The 18,374-nt window shown below is 39.0% G+C and overlaps 1 pseudogene; it reads right to left on the bottom strand.

Annotated features, from left to right (window-relative positions):
• Positions 1-544: 544 nt before the first annotated feature.
• LOC122734622 lies at positions 545-920 on the bottom strand (annotated as a pseudogene).
• Between the last annotated feature and the right edge of the window lie 17,454 nt (positions 921-18,374).

The raw sequence follows: 18,374 nt of genomic DNA, 5'->3' as shown, positions 1-18,374 counted from the left end.
GAGAACTGACCTTCTTAGACGAAACACATCTAAGCAATGAGTAGTTGTCTTCAAGGAGAAAATTCCTAAGAATATGCTCATAATAGAAATTGACCAGTGAATGAGGGAGAAGAGATAATAGCTCCTTTATTTTTTTAAAAATTTTTTATTTTTTTGACTGGGAGACGAACGGAGGCCTTGTCACAGCCCCACGCCTAGCACCTTTATTTGCTAACCCTCCTTCTGCAGAGGGCACGATGCTCTCAGTCTCGGGCACAGAGAGCACCTTGGGGAAGACTGGGCAGAGCCCCTCACATGGGCTCTGTAGACGCTACAATGGATGAAGCCCTTTGGGGCCCAGTCATGGGACCACTGACTGCACGTGGCCAGGCCACCTGTGTGCAAAAGGGAGACGGTGGGTCTGATACAGGACCTTGTGGCCCTCAACTGGGCAGGTCAGGGGTCAAGTTCACGGTGAAGCAGACTGGGAGGGGAGAGGTCAGACCAAAGTTCACTAACGCCAGGGCTCCCAAAGGGGACGAGCCCCCAGGCAGCCCCAGGACCCTCACTTGGGCGGGTCTGTGTTGCTGCAGTATCTCTCTTTCAACAACTTCAGCTGCTCCTCCTTCTTCTTGGTATCCATCCTCTGGAAAGCCCGGCTGGCGCTGTAGTAGAGCACCACTAGGTAGCGGTTGCACATGTTGAAGCCCGACAGGTGGTCGCAGGCATCCTTGGCGTCGAAGATCCTCGTAGACCACGCGGGCCGTGCTGCGGGTTTCCCGGGTGTTCCCTACTCAGATCTGGCGGATGGGCCTGCACTTGCCGAAAATGTCGTACATCTTCTCCACAGTGATCTTGTATGGCAGGTTGCGGATGTAGAGGGTGTCGTTCACCTCGGGTGGAAGCCGGTTGTTTGTGAGTTTGGCTGCTTGCATCACCATGGCTGCGGTGGCGACCGGAGCGCGCTCCAGCAGGGGTCCGACTGGGCCAGGGTGAGTCAGTATCCCAGTACTGCGGGTTCTTCTCTTTCCTCTTCCTCATCGCCGCCCCCCCCCCACTCCCCCCCCCCCCCCCGCCCCAAGGGAGATCAAACGCAACTTCCGAGATAATAGCTCCTTAATAAACCAATCAGTCATTGGCACATATTAAGCACAGGGAGACAAAACGATGAAGATAAAAGAGCTGTTACTCTTGAGGACTCTATAAATGCTATCAAGTGAAGGGAGGGAAGCAACAAGGATTTACTAAGTACCTACTAGGTTCCAGGTACTGTGCTGAGTGCATTATAAATACAATCTGATTTGATCCTTATAATAACCTTGGGATGTAGGTGTTAACATTATCGCCATTTTACAGTTGAGGAAATTAAGGCAGACAGAGATTAAGTGAATGTTGAGGAGTCACCCAGTTTGTAGGTGCCTGAGGCCAAATTTGAAGTCAGGACTCTGTCTCCTGACCCATTGCTCTATTTACTGCACCACCTTGCTGCTTCATGAAACAGGAAGTATATAAGTAAATATGTACAGAACAAATAGGAGGTAATGGGGGAGGGAAACATTAGAACCTAAATTGGAGAAAATATCAGGAAAGATTAGTAAACAAGCGGTTCTGTAAGGTGAATGTGAGGAGGGAGTGCATTCCAGGCATGGAGATAGTCAGTACAAAAGCAGGGACATAAGAGATGGGATGTTACATGTGAGGAAGAGCTAGAAGGTCAGTTTAACTGTAGTGAGGAAGATGAGGAGGGGGGTGATTTATAATTAACTAGGAAAAATACATTGGAGCCCAGTAGTGAAGGTCTTTAAATAACAAATGGAAGAATTGTGAACCTAGAGGCAACAGAGAACTATTGTAATTTTTTGAGTAGGCACAGGTGAGAGGACACCCTAGGTTATTTACCTATATATTTATAACACTGGTGCCTAATGGGAACAATGGAAATGGTGGGGAAGGCATAATTGAATCTAAGGGAATTAATTAAAATTAATTAAAAGAGCAAATTTTTGGCTTGATACTGGAAGACTCTCCCTGGTTCTTCTTAGTGTTATCAGTGACTTCCTCTGGAAGACAAAGATAACTCAATAGCCATGACAGTAGTTCATCCTTCTAGAACACCTTAAATTTTACAAAGCGGTCTCCTCACATCAACCCTGTAAGGTTGCTGTTTCAAGTAGCATCATCACCATCTGACGGAGGAGGAAACAGATTTAGAAGAGTCACACAGCTAATAACACCTCAAGCCCAAGAGTGGGACTCTTCCCCATTATCCTGATACTTCACATTGAAGAAAGGAGAACACATCTGGGGGAAAAAAAATGCAATACAATTTTTACATACCTAGTAGTGAATACCACAAGACATGACTAGGCCAGAAAATGGACTTCAGTTAGGTAAGCAGCAAGAGCAGATCAAGCTTTGATACCCAGGATGCATAGCCATAGTCTTAAATAGTTCTGAAATATCACTGGACCATCTCTTCTAGATAGAGGTTCAAATTAGTTAAAAAAAAAATACGCACCAGACTTTTGAGAAATAAGCACACCAGCACCCAGTCTGAAAATGAGGAAAGGTGTACCTATGATGCAGTGAAACTTTCCTTGGGGACTAAGACAGGAAAATACTGGTTGTAGGATATTCTAGAACTTGTGGAATAACTTGACTATTTGTATAACATATTGGTTTTTGGGGAGTATGAATTTGGCCTGTATGCTTGCAAATAGGAGTTGGTGCCAACCTACATTTCACAATCCCAGAATCTCTGATTTGGAAGATACTTCAGAGATATCCTAGGTAACCTAATCTATCCTACAACTAAACAGGTATTCCCTTTACAACATCCTTGAAAACAGTCATCCAGCTTTTCCTTGAAGACTTCACGTAATGGAGAATGTACTATATTCGAAGGCAGTTTATTCCATTTGGGGAAAATTCTAATCATAGGAAAGGCTCCCCCCCCCCCACCTTCATTGAGCTGAAATGTAATTTTCTACAACTTCCATTTCTTGTTTCTATTTTTGCCTTCTGTTGGCAAGTTGAGAAAGTCTCACCCATCTTCTTCAGGTCATCCCTTCCAGTACTTAAAAACAATGATCTTGTCTACCCTAAAAGTCCCCCTTAACCAAGGCTAAACACTCCCACTTTCTTCAACTTGTCTTTCTATGGAACAATCTCTAATTCTCTTACCATCCTGATTGTTCTCTCAATATGTTTCATTCTTTCTAAAATGCGATGCCCAGAGCTGAAAGTAATACTTCCTTTTTGGTCAGAGCAAGAAAGAATACAGGGGCTGATATCACTTTCTTGACTGTGGACAATGGAGAGATTTCTTCAGGTTTATAATCAGAGGCTCAAGCTAGTCAAAGCTTGCTATTCATGAAAGGTAATCCAGTGACTTAATGCCCTAAGAATCCTCGATGGAAAGATTATTGCATTCTTGACACAGCTTGTCTATTCCCTATTAGAGTAGGTGCAACAGAACCTTAAGCCCATAGTAGGCATCCAACCACTGTTTCTTGCTGTTGGTTGGTTGAATTGATATGGGCAAGGGCTGAAAGAGAAGAATAATTGCTAGAAAGGCATTAGAAACAGAATCTCATTCCCTAGCAAAGATGCTAGAAGATAGTTAATTGTGCCTTTCTCTATTCAGTAAAGGTCTACGGAACAAGAAGGAACAGAAATAACAAAGGATACTTATAGGATGAGGTAGAACATACTTGTCAATAATTTCTTCAAAAAGGACTCTTTGCTTCACTTATTTCATGCTTTTGAAATTCAGACTCTAGTTTCCCCTCTGACTTTGTGAGGACTATAGTCAGTCTCCAAGATGAAACAGAGCTAAGGAAAAAAGAATCTGCTTTGTGATATTCTGAGTAAATGAATTAGCTCCTCAGAGTCAAATTTCTCCAACTTTAGCTTAGCCACATGGCCTCAGACCAAACAGTCCCAAAACTGACAATCTGCATTGGACATTAGTCAGTCACCCCCCCAGCCTGCAGAACCAGGTTATAAGCAAGATGGACGTCTCTATGCCTCAGGTAAGGATTAAGGATCCCTTGCAAAGGCTTTCTCTGTTGATACCTGCCCTGACCATTGCTATTCTGTTTCTTCCTGATACCTTGTTGACTCCAGATAAGAGAGCTAGTTGGTTAAGAAATGCTTTCAAATGCTAAATCATTTCATGAAATAAAAATCCACTAGGGGAGGGTTCAGGGAGTAGGGAATGACAGATTTTTGCCCTTTCCTTTTTCTGCTCCAAAAGTAATACTCTATTTTCCATGATATTTGAACTTCCCCAATCTGAGAAAAGTCATTTTCTGGATTCTTCTGAGTGTCTGACCAGGACATAACATTGTCAGCTCTTTTTTTTCCGATCCCACCCAATATTACTAAGAGAGGTTGACAAATCACAGAACCATCAGATTCTAGAATTTTTTAACAGGAAGGGAAGTCCTCCCACCCCGGTTTTATCTGCAGGCTGTATAAAGGTTTGGGATTTAGCAATAGGCTGCACTAGCTCAGCTTGTGAAAAAATCACATTCTTTTATCAACTCCCCAGATGGTTTAGATCATTAAAAACACAACAAAACAAAACAAAAGCCCTTCAGAGTGTACACTGTGAAGATATTCTCTAATTTCCAAGAAAAATAAATATATGTTGAATTTCTCACAGATCTTTCTCACTTTCTCTGTGTACAGCCTGAAATGCTACAATGAATGGGGGGGGGGGTAGAACTTCATTTCTTTTGAGGCTGCAAAGCCTTTGAACACTCAAGTTCCAGTGCTTCTTTCTATCCTCCCTCTCCACTCATTACCCCCACCCCCAAATCAGTATTTCTCTATTGGGGCTCAGTTTAAATTGAAATGTGGATGCTTTGTTCATTGTATTTGGGGCAACTGGCTCTCAGTGTATAACTGCAACAACAAAAAAGGCTGTTTCAAGTCAAAGAGACCTCAAGAAAGTATTCCACCATCTGCTGAGGAGAAAGAAATGAGCCTGTGGGCCAATAGATCTTTATGGAGCAGAAGCAATAGTATTGTTGCCTAAATTCTCCACAACCTTCTTTGGGTCAAAATATTATAAACACAGCAAATCGAAGGTTCCATACACTTATGGGTTACTCAAAAGGCCAGACCACTGTCCTGTTTGGATCCTTTATTGTCATTTGGAAGTGAAACTTGAAGATGGGGGGTGGGGGGGAGAGACAGACAGAGAGACAGAGACAGACAGAAAGAATGAAAGAGAGAGAGAGAGAGAGAGAGAGAGAGAGAGAGAGAGAGAGAGAGAGAGAGAGAGAGAGATTGCGTTAAACCGGCATGCACCATTGGATAAATGGCTGGCATTAGCAAAGCTGCATTGCAGGGAACCCTTTAGCAGTTTGCCACTGCCAGCTGATGTCTCTGTGAGCATTGGTGCTGGGAAGCCAAAAATGGAAGCAGGTGCAGGGGCAGAGCAACTGAATGTGGAGGGGGGAAAAATCCAGGAACAGAACTTCTGTTGTGAAAATTCAGTTGCCTTCATTAAAACCTAAACAATGCTTTATTTTAAACCTGAATAATATTTTTCGTGGGCTAGAGTCTTGCACCCGCACTTAAAGCAATCCTCTTACATTTAGGCACTGGACTAAGAGACTGTGTTTTTTGTTTTTTTCTGTTCTCTAAAGCTGTGGCTTGTCTGAGAGACTGCTGTACACTGATTATAGCAGCTTCCCTTCAGAGACCCAGAGCATCTGTTTCTTAATGCTCCTCTTCCCTCCCCCCCCTCCCAAAGTGCCCCCTCTTCAGAAACTCCCACCCCTGTGAGCCCAGGGCCTGGGAACAGAAACTGCTCTGAACCCATCTTGTCTTGATGGTGCTGTGTCACTAATTCAGTCCTCTAATACACTCTCTTCTGATGAGAAAGAAGGCAAGACTCTGAGGGGCAAAGAATTTACATTTCCTCCAGAAGCCTTAGTGCCCCTTGTTTTTCTGCCCCAAGTTTTCTGAACATTCCAAGAAGGCGGATAAGGAAAGACAAAAGACTGGAGCAGGAAAGGGGATGACGTGCAATAAGGAGAGGGTTCATGGACAGCAGCTGCAAAGAACAGCAACTAGAAAAATGGAAAATAGAAAGTGTGACTTGTTAAAGTAGGAGAAAGAATACCACCACATTCCACTGTCCCCTAAACCCAAAATCCAGGACCTTTTTTTTTGTATTTTGTACCTCATCAGTAAAAAACACCCCAAAATATTTAGAAAAATATTTAGAAAGATAGGTAGATGATAGAGATATATGAGAGAGATAGAGATAGACAGACAGATAGACAGACAGATAGATAGGTAGATAGATAGGTAGATAGATAGGTAGATAGATAGATAGATAGATAGATAGATAGATAGATAGATAGATAGATAGATAGATAGGTATTGTTTGACCTTCATTCTCAGAGGATCATGACATAAGGGTAATGTCATGATTTGCTGTGAATTAGATTTAAGTGAGGGAGGGCTGTGGAAAGTCACCAACCTTACTCTTTCCTCATTAGCTATCTGGGTCCAGTGCCAAGATATATATCAGGACAACTGGAGATGGTCCCAAATGTTTAAGACAATCAGGGTTAAGTGACTTGGCCAAACTCACACAGATAGCTAAGTGTTGGAGGTCAAATTTGAACTCAGGTCCTCCCAACTTCAGGGCCAGTGCTCTAGCTCTATCCACTTTGCCATCCGGCTGTGTGTGTGTGTGTGTGTGTGTGTGTGTGTGTGTGTGTGTGAGAGAGAGAGAGAGAGAGAGAGAGAGAGAGAGAGAGAGAGAGAGAGAGAGAGAGAGAGAGAGAGTTGGAGACCAAGAAAAAAAGAGAGTGAGAGAGAGAGAATGAGAGAAAGAAAGAAAGGAAGGAAAGAAGGAAGGATACTTATTAAGGACTTACTATGTGCCAGGAATTGTGCTAGGCACTGAGGATAAACAACCAAGATAAGATAGTCCTCACTCTCAGGAAGCTTCCATTCTAATAGGGGAGAACAAAAAATAAAGGGGGAAATAGGGCAGGGTGAGGGTTAGGGGCAGGTGAGAGGGACTGAGACTGAGATGTGATGGTGGAGTAGTCAGAAGAGTGAGTAGGAAGCTAAGTGAGCAGAGTGGCTAGAGGTCCTGATCAGGGACTCACCAATTAGTGTGGACCCCTCAGAGAAGAGTCATTCTTAGGTGTACAAGGCAACTGGTAGGGGTGGAGCAGACTAGAGAGTGAGCAAGAATCAATGTTAGCACATTACTATAGATTATTTTACATGAATTATAGGGGTAATAATACACAAAACCAGAAATTTTAAAAGGATGAAATAAAAATACTGATTTTATAGTAAATAAGGAGTCACTAGAGCTCAGGGGGTAGGGCACTAACACAGTCATCAGACCTGTGTTTTAGTAAAAATCATCTTGGCAATCTGTGCAGGAAGATTTGGAGAGGGAAAAGCCTTTAGGTAGGAAGAACAAATGGGAGGCTATTGAAATAGTCCAGGTAAGAGGTGATGAGGGTGGTGGCTGTGTAAGGGGAGAGGAATTTAAAAGTGGTCCTGGAGGTAGAAACAATAAGGTTTGGCAATAAACCTCTGTAGGGTGTGGGAGGAGCAGTGAAGGATTACATCAAGGTTATGAATCTGGGTGATTGGGATGGGGTAGAATTGTCTGTTACAGTATTAGGAAAATTCTTAGGAGGGATAGGTTTGGGTGGAAAGATCATGTAAAATGATCTGAGATGGAGATCACAACCTGTCTATCCATGACTACTCATCCTGAGTGACACCACGTGTCCCATTCCAAACAAAAATTGGGGAAGTGGGAGTCTTCCCAGTCACCTCTTTCCTTTCCAGGCTGAACTTTCTCTGCCATGACCTAGATTCCTTTCCCTCACCCCACCCCCCAACCTTTTTTTTCCTTTTGGTTCGAATACATTTAATGTTCTATGTTATACACGTTATATTATGTTATAATATGCTATTATATTATAAGGTCTTTTGTTTTTGCTCAGACCTGTGTTTTCCCATCCTTTTTTCTTTCATTTTTCTTCACTCCTTAGAAGGAGGAGTTAATCTCCTTGAGGACAGGGACCACCTTTCTGTTTATATTTGTATCCCCCACCTACCTTTCCCTGCCCCCAACATTTACCACTGTCCCTGGCACATAAGTCCCAGCAACAATCCTACCCAATTCCTCTTAATTCTAGTGCCTTCTTTTTGTTGATTATTTCCAATTTATCCCATATATAGCTCGTCTACACATAATTACTTACGTTTGGTCTCCTCCATTATACTGTGAGCATCTTGAGAGCAGGGACCTTTACCTTTCTTTGTATTCTCAGCATTTATCACAGTGCCTGGCATTGACTAGGCATTTAATAAATGTTTATTGACTGACTGACACAATTGCTTAATAAATGATTGTTTACTTGTTGTTAAATGACCCAGAACACAGAGCCTCCTCCTTCACAAGGGCAAATCTGGAGGAAAGGGCTGTGGAAGGTATGAGGGGATTGGAGGTGAAAATGCAGGGTAATTTTCCCTATGGCACCCATACAGCTGCTGCTGGAGATGGCCAGAGTAGCCCCTAGGTTACAGCTGCCCTAAGGAGCCAAAGTCCGGTTCAGAAGAGCTTGGTGGAGAGTTTGCATGGGAGAGGGATGTAATGGAGTTGGGAGAAAGGGGTAGGGTGGTTGTGTTTGAGGCAAGTTTCAAAATTGGCCATAATGGGGAGGATGGGAGGCTATATACCTCTCCTGTGATTAGTTGATTCTGTGCCCTTTGAGGTTGGTCCCCTACTTTGGATATCACTGCTTTAAGCCATTCTAGTCAATATAGATTATTACAGTGATCAGCCTTCCATTTTTATAGCATTTCATTTTTCATTTTTCTCCACAGAAACAGAAATATACAAAGAGGGTTATTTTGCACAGTTTAGGGATTCCAATGGTTCTTAAGCATATTAGTCAGTACTTAGGAAGTTAAATAAAGCTCTAGGTGAAAATCGTTTTTTCTTTGCTAAACAATGCTTGACATGTAACTACCATTCTTTTGTTATTGTTAATATCTCTTCTTTCATTAAAAAAGGACATAAGAACAAGGGAAACATAGACTGTTTTGGAGCTGGAAGGAATGATTAAAGAGCATCTACCCCTCATTTCACAGATTCTATTCAATTCAATAAACATTAAACATTTCCTATTATGTGGAAGGCACAGAAAAAAATGGAGATGTGAAAAACCCATTTCATATAAGGAGCTTACAATAAAAATCCTATTTTACCACTAGACTGCAGATGATAAAAGTTAATAGCTGAGGTAGATATTTTAAAATACAAATCATATGCAACCATAATGGAGGGTTGGGCCAATTCTGACTACAAATAATCTGTGTTTGAGAGGCACTACGGGTGGCAGCAGATGACCAACTTTGGATCCAGAAGGACATGGCTTCAAGTTCTACTTTTGACATATATTGGCTGCGTGACTGTATACAAATCATTTAACCTGTAAGTCTTCTAGAAAACTCTAAAATTCCATATGTTGTTGCCAGGGGTTTTGTTTGTTTGTTTTTTGTTTTTACCAAAGAGCTCTTTGTGTCAGAGAACATAAGTGCCCATCACCTGGGGAATGGATAAGCAAATTATTGAATATGAGTATAATGGATATTGACAACAATATTGTACTATAAGAAATTATGAAGGGGATAGTTTCAGAGAAACTGGTGAAGATTTGTATGAACTGATGAAGAGTAAACTGTATGAACCAATGAAGACTTCTATGAACTGATTAGAAGTACCAGGAAAATTATTTATACAATAGCAACAACATTATAAAGACAAACAACTCTAAAAGAGTTAAGAACTCTGATCAATACAATGTCCAGCCATGATTACAGAGGACTCATAATGAAATCTTGGCCACCTGCTGACAGAATGGTGATTACTTTTTGGACATGACCAAGTTGAAATTGGGAAGTGGTTTTACCTGACTATTCATAACTGTAGTAAAGTCATTCTTTTTCTTTCTTTTTCAGTTAGAAAAGGGAGTTGAGAGGGAGAGAATATAGATTTTATGGTATAAAGATATCCCAAGCCCAGTCCCTATCCCTAATATGTCTTTAGTTGAACTTGATTTGAAAGAATCTAATTGCAATGGAGCAAAAACCTTGCTTGTTTAAGGACCTAGTCTAGTGCTTCATCAAGGTGTGTAGATAACCCTGGATTCTAAAAGACTAGCAGAGTACCTTAAACAAACCAGGTATTCATAAACTGAACTGGATTTCTTGAATATATTCTCAGTTGATGTGGAATAAGATACTGATCATAATTGGAAGGGTCACCCCAGAAAACTTGTCTTCCTCTAAGGAAAATGAAGAGAAATGAAGAGAAACACACAGCCAAGTGCAAGTTTTCAGAGATTCTACCAAATTGAAAGGAATTTCAGTATGGGACTGCTTTTCTTTTGAAGATAGATTAAACTAAGTTTCAGAGGGGTTGCAATCAGTACAGAGAGGACCCACACTATTGAAATGAAACATCCTTAAGTATTGAACACTGACAAATTACAATGAAAGAACCATAATCTGTTTCTGTTTTATTGGGATTTAGAGTAGATAGAGTTAATCTACAAACCAGATGCTTTACACCAGAAAGAAAAAAGCAATGAATATGTTGAAACAAATGATACTATTCCCTGTGAAATGAACAGTATCAATTACTATTTAAGATGACAGACATATTGCAAAGTGGAATACTAGTGCAAACCCAACCTGTTTCACTTTTTTACAGTGTTCCATTGCATGGCCTTATGCTTGAGCATATGAGTATCCTCCCTCGTCTCAACGACTTTTCAAATACCCATCCTTCATGATCCAGCATGAATCATTTCTCCTCAATATAAACTTCCAGCCCACAGTGATGTGCTGTTGAACTCCTACAGCATTTATAATCTGGACCATTTATTTGGCAATTAATAATACACTGTATCATTTCTTGTTCTATTGAATTGTTATGCATTTCTTATGCTATTAGTTAACTTATTAGGTGTTTATGTCCTCTTTTCCCCAAGAAAATTATAAGGTCCTTGAGGCCAGAAGTCATGCTACCATAAGTTTTAGTAGCCATTACTGTGACTATGCCCTTTACATGGCACATGCTTGAAAAATAATTGGAGGAGGGGGGTTAAATTTTTTTTTTAAGTTTTCTAGTACCACAAGGTTCTTAATTTTTTTTTTTAGTGAGGCAATTGGAGTTTAGTGACTTGCCAAGGGTCACACAGCTGGTAAGTGTTAAGTGTCTGAGGCTGGATTTTAACTCAGGTACTCCTAACTCCAGGGCCGGTGCTCTATCCACTGCGCCACCTAACTGCCCCGGTTCTTTATTTTTTACAAATTATTTTCAATGGTTTTTCTTCGTTTCTACTCCAGTGGCTTAAATCCCTAATTCTGCTGTATCTGTCCACAATCAAAACCACATCTTGGATATTATCAACACTTGGAAAACTCCCTGGTAATCTTCTATCCTTCCACCTTTCCTACTCTCTCACACTTACTGAAGACACATTTTTACCACCCCCAACCCTCTATCTCAAATTCGTGTCCTCTTTTGTCCCCGCCATCCTCACATTTCATAGTTACGGTTTTGTTTCACATCTCTCCTTATCCAAACACCAACAAGAATGCATTTTTTTTTTTTTTTTGCTGGGCAATGAGGGTTAAGTAAGAGAATGCACTTTTGATGAGTGTAATGGATGTTATCTCAGAAGCCAGGACCTCTTATTGATATGACATTTTATGGTCATGTCTGTTTGTTTTGTTCTGGTTTAGCCTGTTTTCGTTTTTGTTTTGGAGGGGATAACCCTACTTTTTTCTCCTACCCCATTCTCTCTACCAATTCCTAATCATTAATAAACATTGTTCTTCACTTTCCCCTCATTCTCCTCTTGTTCTATTGAGTATTAGTTGTGGGAAGAGGTCATGAAACTGGTTCCCTACAAATATATGATCATAGTAGAACTTTGTCCATTCACTAATATGATTATTAATCTTTAGACTTTGCCTTATATTGACCCAAGTGCTTCTTCCTTATTTTATTCTATCCTCATTTTTCACCTAATTTACTTAGAAAAATAAAATACATGAGCTCCTTCAACAATATCAGTGATGGATGATTGACATCCATCACTGATATTGGTATGCCATCCCACAATGAATGTCAACAACTCACCAGGAGAAGAAAAGATGTTTAGATTTTGAGATTTTGGAGTTCTGAGTTGGCTTGGCCATGTGTATTCTCTATAATACCATTGAATGTATGGCTCCTCTTTTCTCCCCAACTCTCTGTCTGTGGGAGAATGTACCCCATATCTTTGTAAGGAAATTCTTTATATCTATTGTTTTTACTGTGCCGTTTGAATAAATGCCTTTTCTAAATGCTAAATGATTATCTGATTGTTAATGAGAAGTACACTAGTAGGGACTTCTTAGCTACATTATTAGTCATCACCCATAGGGTTACCCCTAGAAACCAAGATAGTAAATTCTCTGTACCAATGAACACACACACACACACACACACACATGAGATTATATATGGGATGATAGATTTAGAGTTCAAAGAGACCTTACAACCTTACAGGTCATCTAGTCTAAACCTTTCATTGTACATTGAAAGAAAACCAGGTCCAGAAAAGTAGAATGACTTGTCCAAAATCACATAGGTGACAGAATGTCAGAATAGCCATTTCAATCTATAGGGGTTTCCTAAACTCCTATGCTAGGACTCTTTCCACTCTGTACTGCCATGGCAAAAACTCAGTTCTAGTGATCAGTGCTTTTTGTTTCCTGATTCCTACTTACCCAGAAAGGACGATTTAATGGACTGCCAATACTGTCCTTTTAGCCAACTTATACACTACTATGTGAAACAATATTTACAGTCATACAAGACTGTATTTTTGTAATGGAAATCTATACTGTTACATAGTAAATATTACTCTAATCTGATTTTCTGAAAGTTATTTCCTTTTAATGCAAGTTTGTTTCCATTTTATTACACTCTTGTCTGGTTACCTGGATGGGTAACAGCTCCCAATCAAGATTATCTGAGTAGATAGCTTCACAGCCTTCTCTCCATCATTCAGGCATCCTATCTCCCTCCATTTAAAAAGTAACATATAAAACACCCCAGGCTTGATTAGAAGTTGGGTTACAATTGTAAGTATCACATCAAAATTGATTCCATTATTTTTTTAAAGAATATTATAGTTATAACCCCATGAAGCTGAATATCCAGATGAAAAAGGAAAAGTTTAGCCAACATATGGAGCTTTTAAAACACCTAGATGTGTATTAGAACTTGAACTAAATATTGGGGTGATTAGCTGATTTAAAGAATTAATTTTTTTTAAATTCATGAAAATGAATTTTCCTCTCTCCCCCCAACTCAGTGAAAAAGAAAGAAAAACCACACTCTGTAACAAATATGTTTATTCAAGGAAAATAAATTTCTACATTGTCCATGTAAAAATAAAGATGGCTCAAAAAAAAAAGATGACTCAGTTTGCCTCCTAAATCCGTAATCTCTCTGTCAGGAGGTAGGTAGCATGTTTCTTCTTGAATCCTCTGAAATCCTGGTTGGTTATTGTATTGATCAGAAGTGTTTCAACATTTTTTTTCATTAAAGTGTTGCTATTGCATAATGTGTTCACCAGGTACTGATCCCTCATCAGTTCAAACATATTCTCAGATTTCTCTGAAACCTTCATCATTCCTTAGAAGACCATATTATTCCCATCACATTCGTGTACCACAATTCATTTAGCTATTCCCCAACTGATGGGTTCAGTTTCCCATTCTTCAAAAGGTTGATTTGTTTTCACTTGGCTTTGTGTTGATGAAACCAAGTTATTAGTTTGTAAATGGATATATATATATATATATATATATATAATCTTTCATTTGGAACAAGATCAAAAGGTCATGTACTTAGACTTAGAAGGGATCCTATAGATCATCCAGTCAAACTGACTCATTTTCCTTTCCAAATGCTTAGTGACCTCATAAGAAAATCCATAGATCAGGCTCTGGATCCACCAACTTAATATTGGACTTGATAAGGCATTTCATTGGTTCCAAATCTTTTGCATTGATATGTTTCTTCAGCAAGAAAGCTATTGACACAGGGCTCCACCAGTCTTATTCCATGTCTCTTACATATATGCCTCTTTTTCCCCCTCCTGTTAGATATTCTTTCCTTTTTTTCTATTAGTATCATTTCTGCTGCTGAGGAAGGTGGATATAGGATCTTTTTGAAACTGTTTTGATTATATGTGGTTTCTAAGCATGAGTCTTTCCATCATTTAATAAGTTTGGAATGGGACACCAGCAGTTTGGAGGTTGACTACTTCCTTTAGACCACTGAAGTCAAACTCAAATAGAAACCTAATAAATCAAATATAAGCATCCCTGCAGGTGGCATATTGGCTTAGAAAATCACCATTAACATTATCTATGTTCTATTGTACTTTTATTTATTTCATTAAACATTTCCCAATTATTATTTTTTTTTTAGTGAGGCAATTGGGGTTAAGTGACTTGCCCAGGGTCACACAGCTAGTTAAGTATTAAGTGTCTGAGCCCGGATTTGAACTCAGGTACTCCTGACTCCAGGGCTGGTGCTCTATCCACTGCGCCATCTAGCTGCCCCTCCCAATTATTTTTTAATCTGGTTCAGCTGTGGCCTATGGGCTGTGCTTGAGGCCTTTGTTTGCTTTGTGTTGATGAAACCAATAGTCTGGATGTGATTTCTCAGTATGGGATGTCCTTTGGCTCATGCAGATCCATAACTCATCTATAATTTAAAAGCTTAGTTACCTGGGATACTGACTTACCCATGCTCATGTGGCTAGTATTATCAGAGGTCTAGGTCTTCCTTACTCCAAAAGAGCTAGGCCACTAGGCACTAAAAGTTGACATTTATATAGAACTTAAGAGTTTACAAAACTGTCACTAAGACATAGGGTCCCTCAGAGCAATGCTACACTACACTTCACTCTCCTCAGGATCCTAGGGGTACTATTAAGGGGCAGTGAGGAGGTTCTTCTCTAATGTCTTTGGTTCAGGCTCCCATTCTGGTGTCTCCCTAACAGTACTAATCATCATTTATCATTTAATCTATTAATATAAGTTAGCTTTTACAAAGAGGTAGTTACTGAGAAAATATAACTAGAACAGAAGTACAAGCATTTTTCCCTCAACCAAAATTACAATCCCTTCTCTGCCATCTCTGTCCTTGAGAAGAATGGATTCAAACTTAAGCGGTTACTATAAGGCTTTTGACCTAGCAAGTTTACTTCTGAATGTAGCACAGCTAACAGATGACTTGCTATCTCTTCCTCTTAGCTGTAGATCCAATGCTTTGAATCTACTAGGTGGGACGGGATTGTGCTCCTTAACTTACTTGTCTCTCGGCAAAATCTCTCATGGACTCCAGCTCTAAGACTTCTGATGTGTGTCTTTTTCACTTTCAAAGCTCCCAAGGTCTTAGGCTAGTCTGATACTCTTTTGTCTGAGGGAGAAAGAACAAATGCAAGGAGACAAAGAATAGAGGCCCCTAAGTTACTGACCACATGTCCAACCAGGTTGGGAGGGTAAGGCCCTAGGAATCTCTCCCCATATAGAAGCTTATAACTTCTCAGCAGACCAAGGGAAAAAAAAAAGAAGATATCATAATCATCTGGTTTGTCCTTTCTGCATGCATTTTACTACAGACATTTGAATGCTTCCTCTTCTCCATGTGGTATGTAAAGCAGGATGCTTTCTTCAAAGTTCCCATAGGGTTTGTATCAGGTCAAGTATGTTGAGTATGTTCCAAAGGACTGAGTTTTCATTTTTCATTTTAAAAATTTATTTAACTTTTAATTTATGGAATAAAACAAGCATTTCTACAACATAGTATAATTTAAGAAGAGATGATTGTACATGAAACTGTAAATCAATTATGTACAACTTGCTCTTCCTTTAAAATATATAATAAACTTTTTTTTTCATTTTTTTCTTCTCTCCCCCTGCCCTGCCCTAGAGATGGCTACCATTAGACACAAATAGGTATACACACAAACACACACACACATATAATATATATATATATATATATATACACACACACACACACACACACACACACACACATACATATATATTTATGTAAAACTATTCCCTACATACTTCTATTTATCAGTTCTTTCTCTGGATGCAGATAGCATCTTTCTTAATAAGTCCTTTATTTTTAATTTATTATTTATAATAGTCAAAGTGATTTATTCACTCAAAGTTCTTAAAACAATATTGCTATTACTATATACAATGTTCTCTTATTTCTACTCATTTCACTCCTCATCATTTCATGCAAGTCTTTCCATACCTTTCTATGCATTGAGGTCTTTTATTATAGCACAGTAGTTTTCGATCACAACCATACACCACAACTTGTTCAGCTAGATCTCTTTGTCATGGTAAAGAACTATATAGAACTTTAATCAGCCGGTCCCAGGCCTTCTTTTCATTGCACATATATTATCCTACTCAATCTTCATAACAACCTTACAAGTTATTTTATATACTTTAGGATGTTTTTAGAATGGACTGGTAATTTCATTGGCGTGTTCAATTTTCTCTACCAATATGTATCGTTTGCAAAAGTTGCTTGGGCCACTAAAAGATTAAATGATTGCCTAGAACCACATTGACTCTTTATGTCAGAGACTGGACTTAAATCTAGGTCTTCCTGATTTCAAAGATGACTTTCTAGTTTCTGTGCCACGCTGCCCCTTAGAAGGTTAGTAATTATTAATATGCATATTGACTTGATGGATAGTAAGTAGCTATCCAGCCTGAGTAGCTGGGAGAATCAAGGCTAGCAAATGATTGTTTTTTCTATAGAATTTTATTTTATTTTTTAATAAAAGTTCACAAAATCCATAATGTCAGGAATAGTCTGTGTTTTAAATGTTGTTGTTGTTGTTGTTGTTCTGAACCTCAGATTTGTTTTAATTTACCTTTGTTCAATTAGAGTGATTGGGAACATTTTTCATACAACTCTTTTTTTTTTTTTTAACTTTTTTTTTTTTTTTAAGTGAGGCAATTGGGGTTAAGTGACTTGCCCAGGGTCACACAGCCAGTAAGTGTTAAGTGTCCGAGGCCGGATTTGAACTCAGGTACTCCTGACTCCAGGGCCGGTGCTCTATCCACTGCGCCACCTAGCTGCCCCCATACAACTCTTAATAGTTTGGATATCTGCCTTTGACCATTGATCTAGAATGACTAATTCTTATATAATTAAAACAGTTATTTATATATCTTGGATATGAGACTTTTATCAGAGAAGCTTACTGCAAGATTTGTTTTATTTGTAAAATCTTTCCCTTCTAATTTTAACTGCATTGCGCAAAAACTTTTATATAAACAAATTATTTTACTTTATAAGTTCCTCTCTAACCCTTTTTTGGTCATAAACTCTTTCTCCTTTCCATAATTGAAAAAAAGGTATTTTCTTTCTTGCTTTTCTAATTTCTTTATGATATCACCTGTTATGTATAGATCATGTATACATTTGGAACTTATCTTGCTGCATGGTATGAGATGTAAGTCTATATTCAATTTCTGTCCTACTTTTATAATTTTCTTAGCAGTTTTTTTGAAAAGTGAGTCTTTACTCCAGCACATATTGTATGAGTATTTATTAAATGTTATTTTACTTGATGTTTGTTGCTCTAGTTGATTGTCAGAATATTTCTTTCTCCCACAGAAACAATGGTATAAGTTTCCAGTTCAACTCACAAGTCTATTTAACCCTAATGTTCCGTGAAGTATAACACTAGTATAATCAGTTTTAAAATCCTTTTGGAGAAGATATCCTTAATGTAAAGATCCTGATTGCATGTTGTAGAAATGGCCATTGTAACTGTGTTTGAAGAAAAGTTTCAGAGTGAGAGTTTGAAAGAAGCTGAAGAGCTGAAGGTGTGGTTTTCCTACCATGATTGGAAAGAAGTTGAAGACATTTTTAAGGAGAGAGACAGAGGATGGAAAGGACTTCTTTCTTGATGAAAGTACTTTAATCTTGTGAAGATGAATAACAACAGTAGTTAATATTTAATATACTACTTATTATGTGCCATGCACTTTACCTTATAATTATCATCTCATTTGATCTTTATAACATCTCTGAGATATAGGTACTATTTATAGATGAGGAAACTGAGGCAAGCAGAGGTTAAGTGACATGCAAAGGGACTCATATATAGGATATTGCCGTCTTGATTCTAAAACAAATCTTCTGACTACAAACCCAATGTTCTTTCCATTGCACAACCACTGTATCTTTTTCTCCTGGTAAATGTTGAACT

This window comes from Dromiciops gliroides, chromosome 1 (genome assembly GCF_019393635.1).
Source record: "Dromiciops gliroides isolate mDroGli1 chromosome 1, mDroGli1.pri, whole genome shotgun sequence".
NCBI lineage: Eukaryota > Metazoa > Chordata > Mammalia > Microbiotheria > Microbiotheriidae > Dromiciops > Dromiciops gliroides.
The sequence above is the reverse complement of the archived record's forward strand: the minus strand, read 5'-3'. Positions and strand labels throughout refer to the sequence as shown.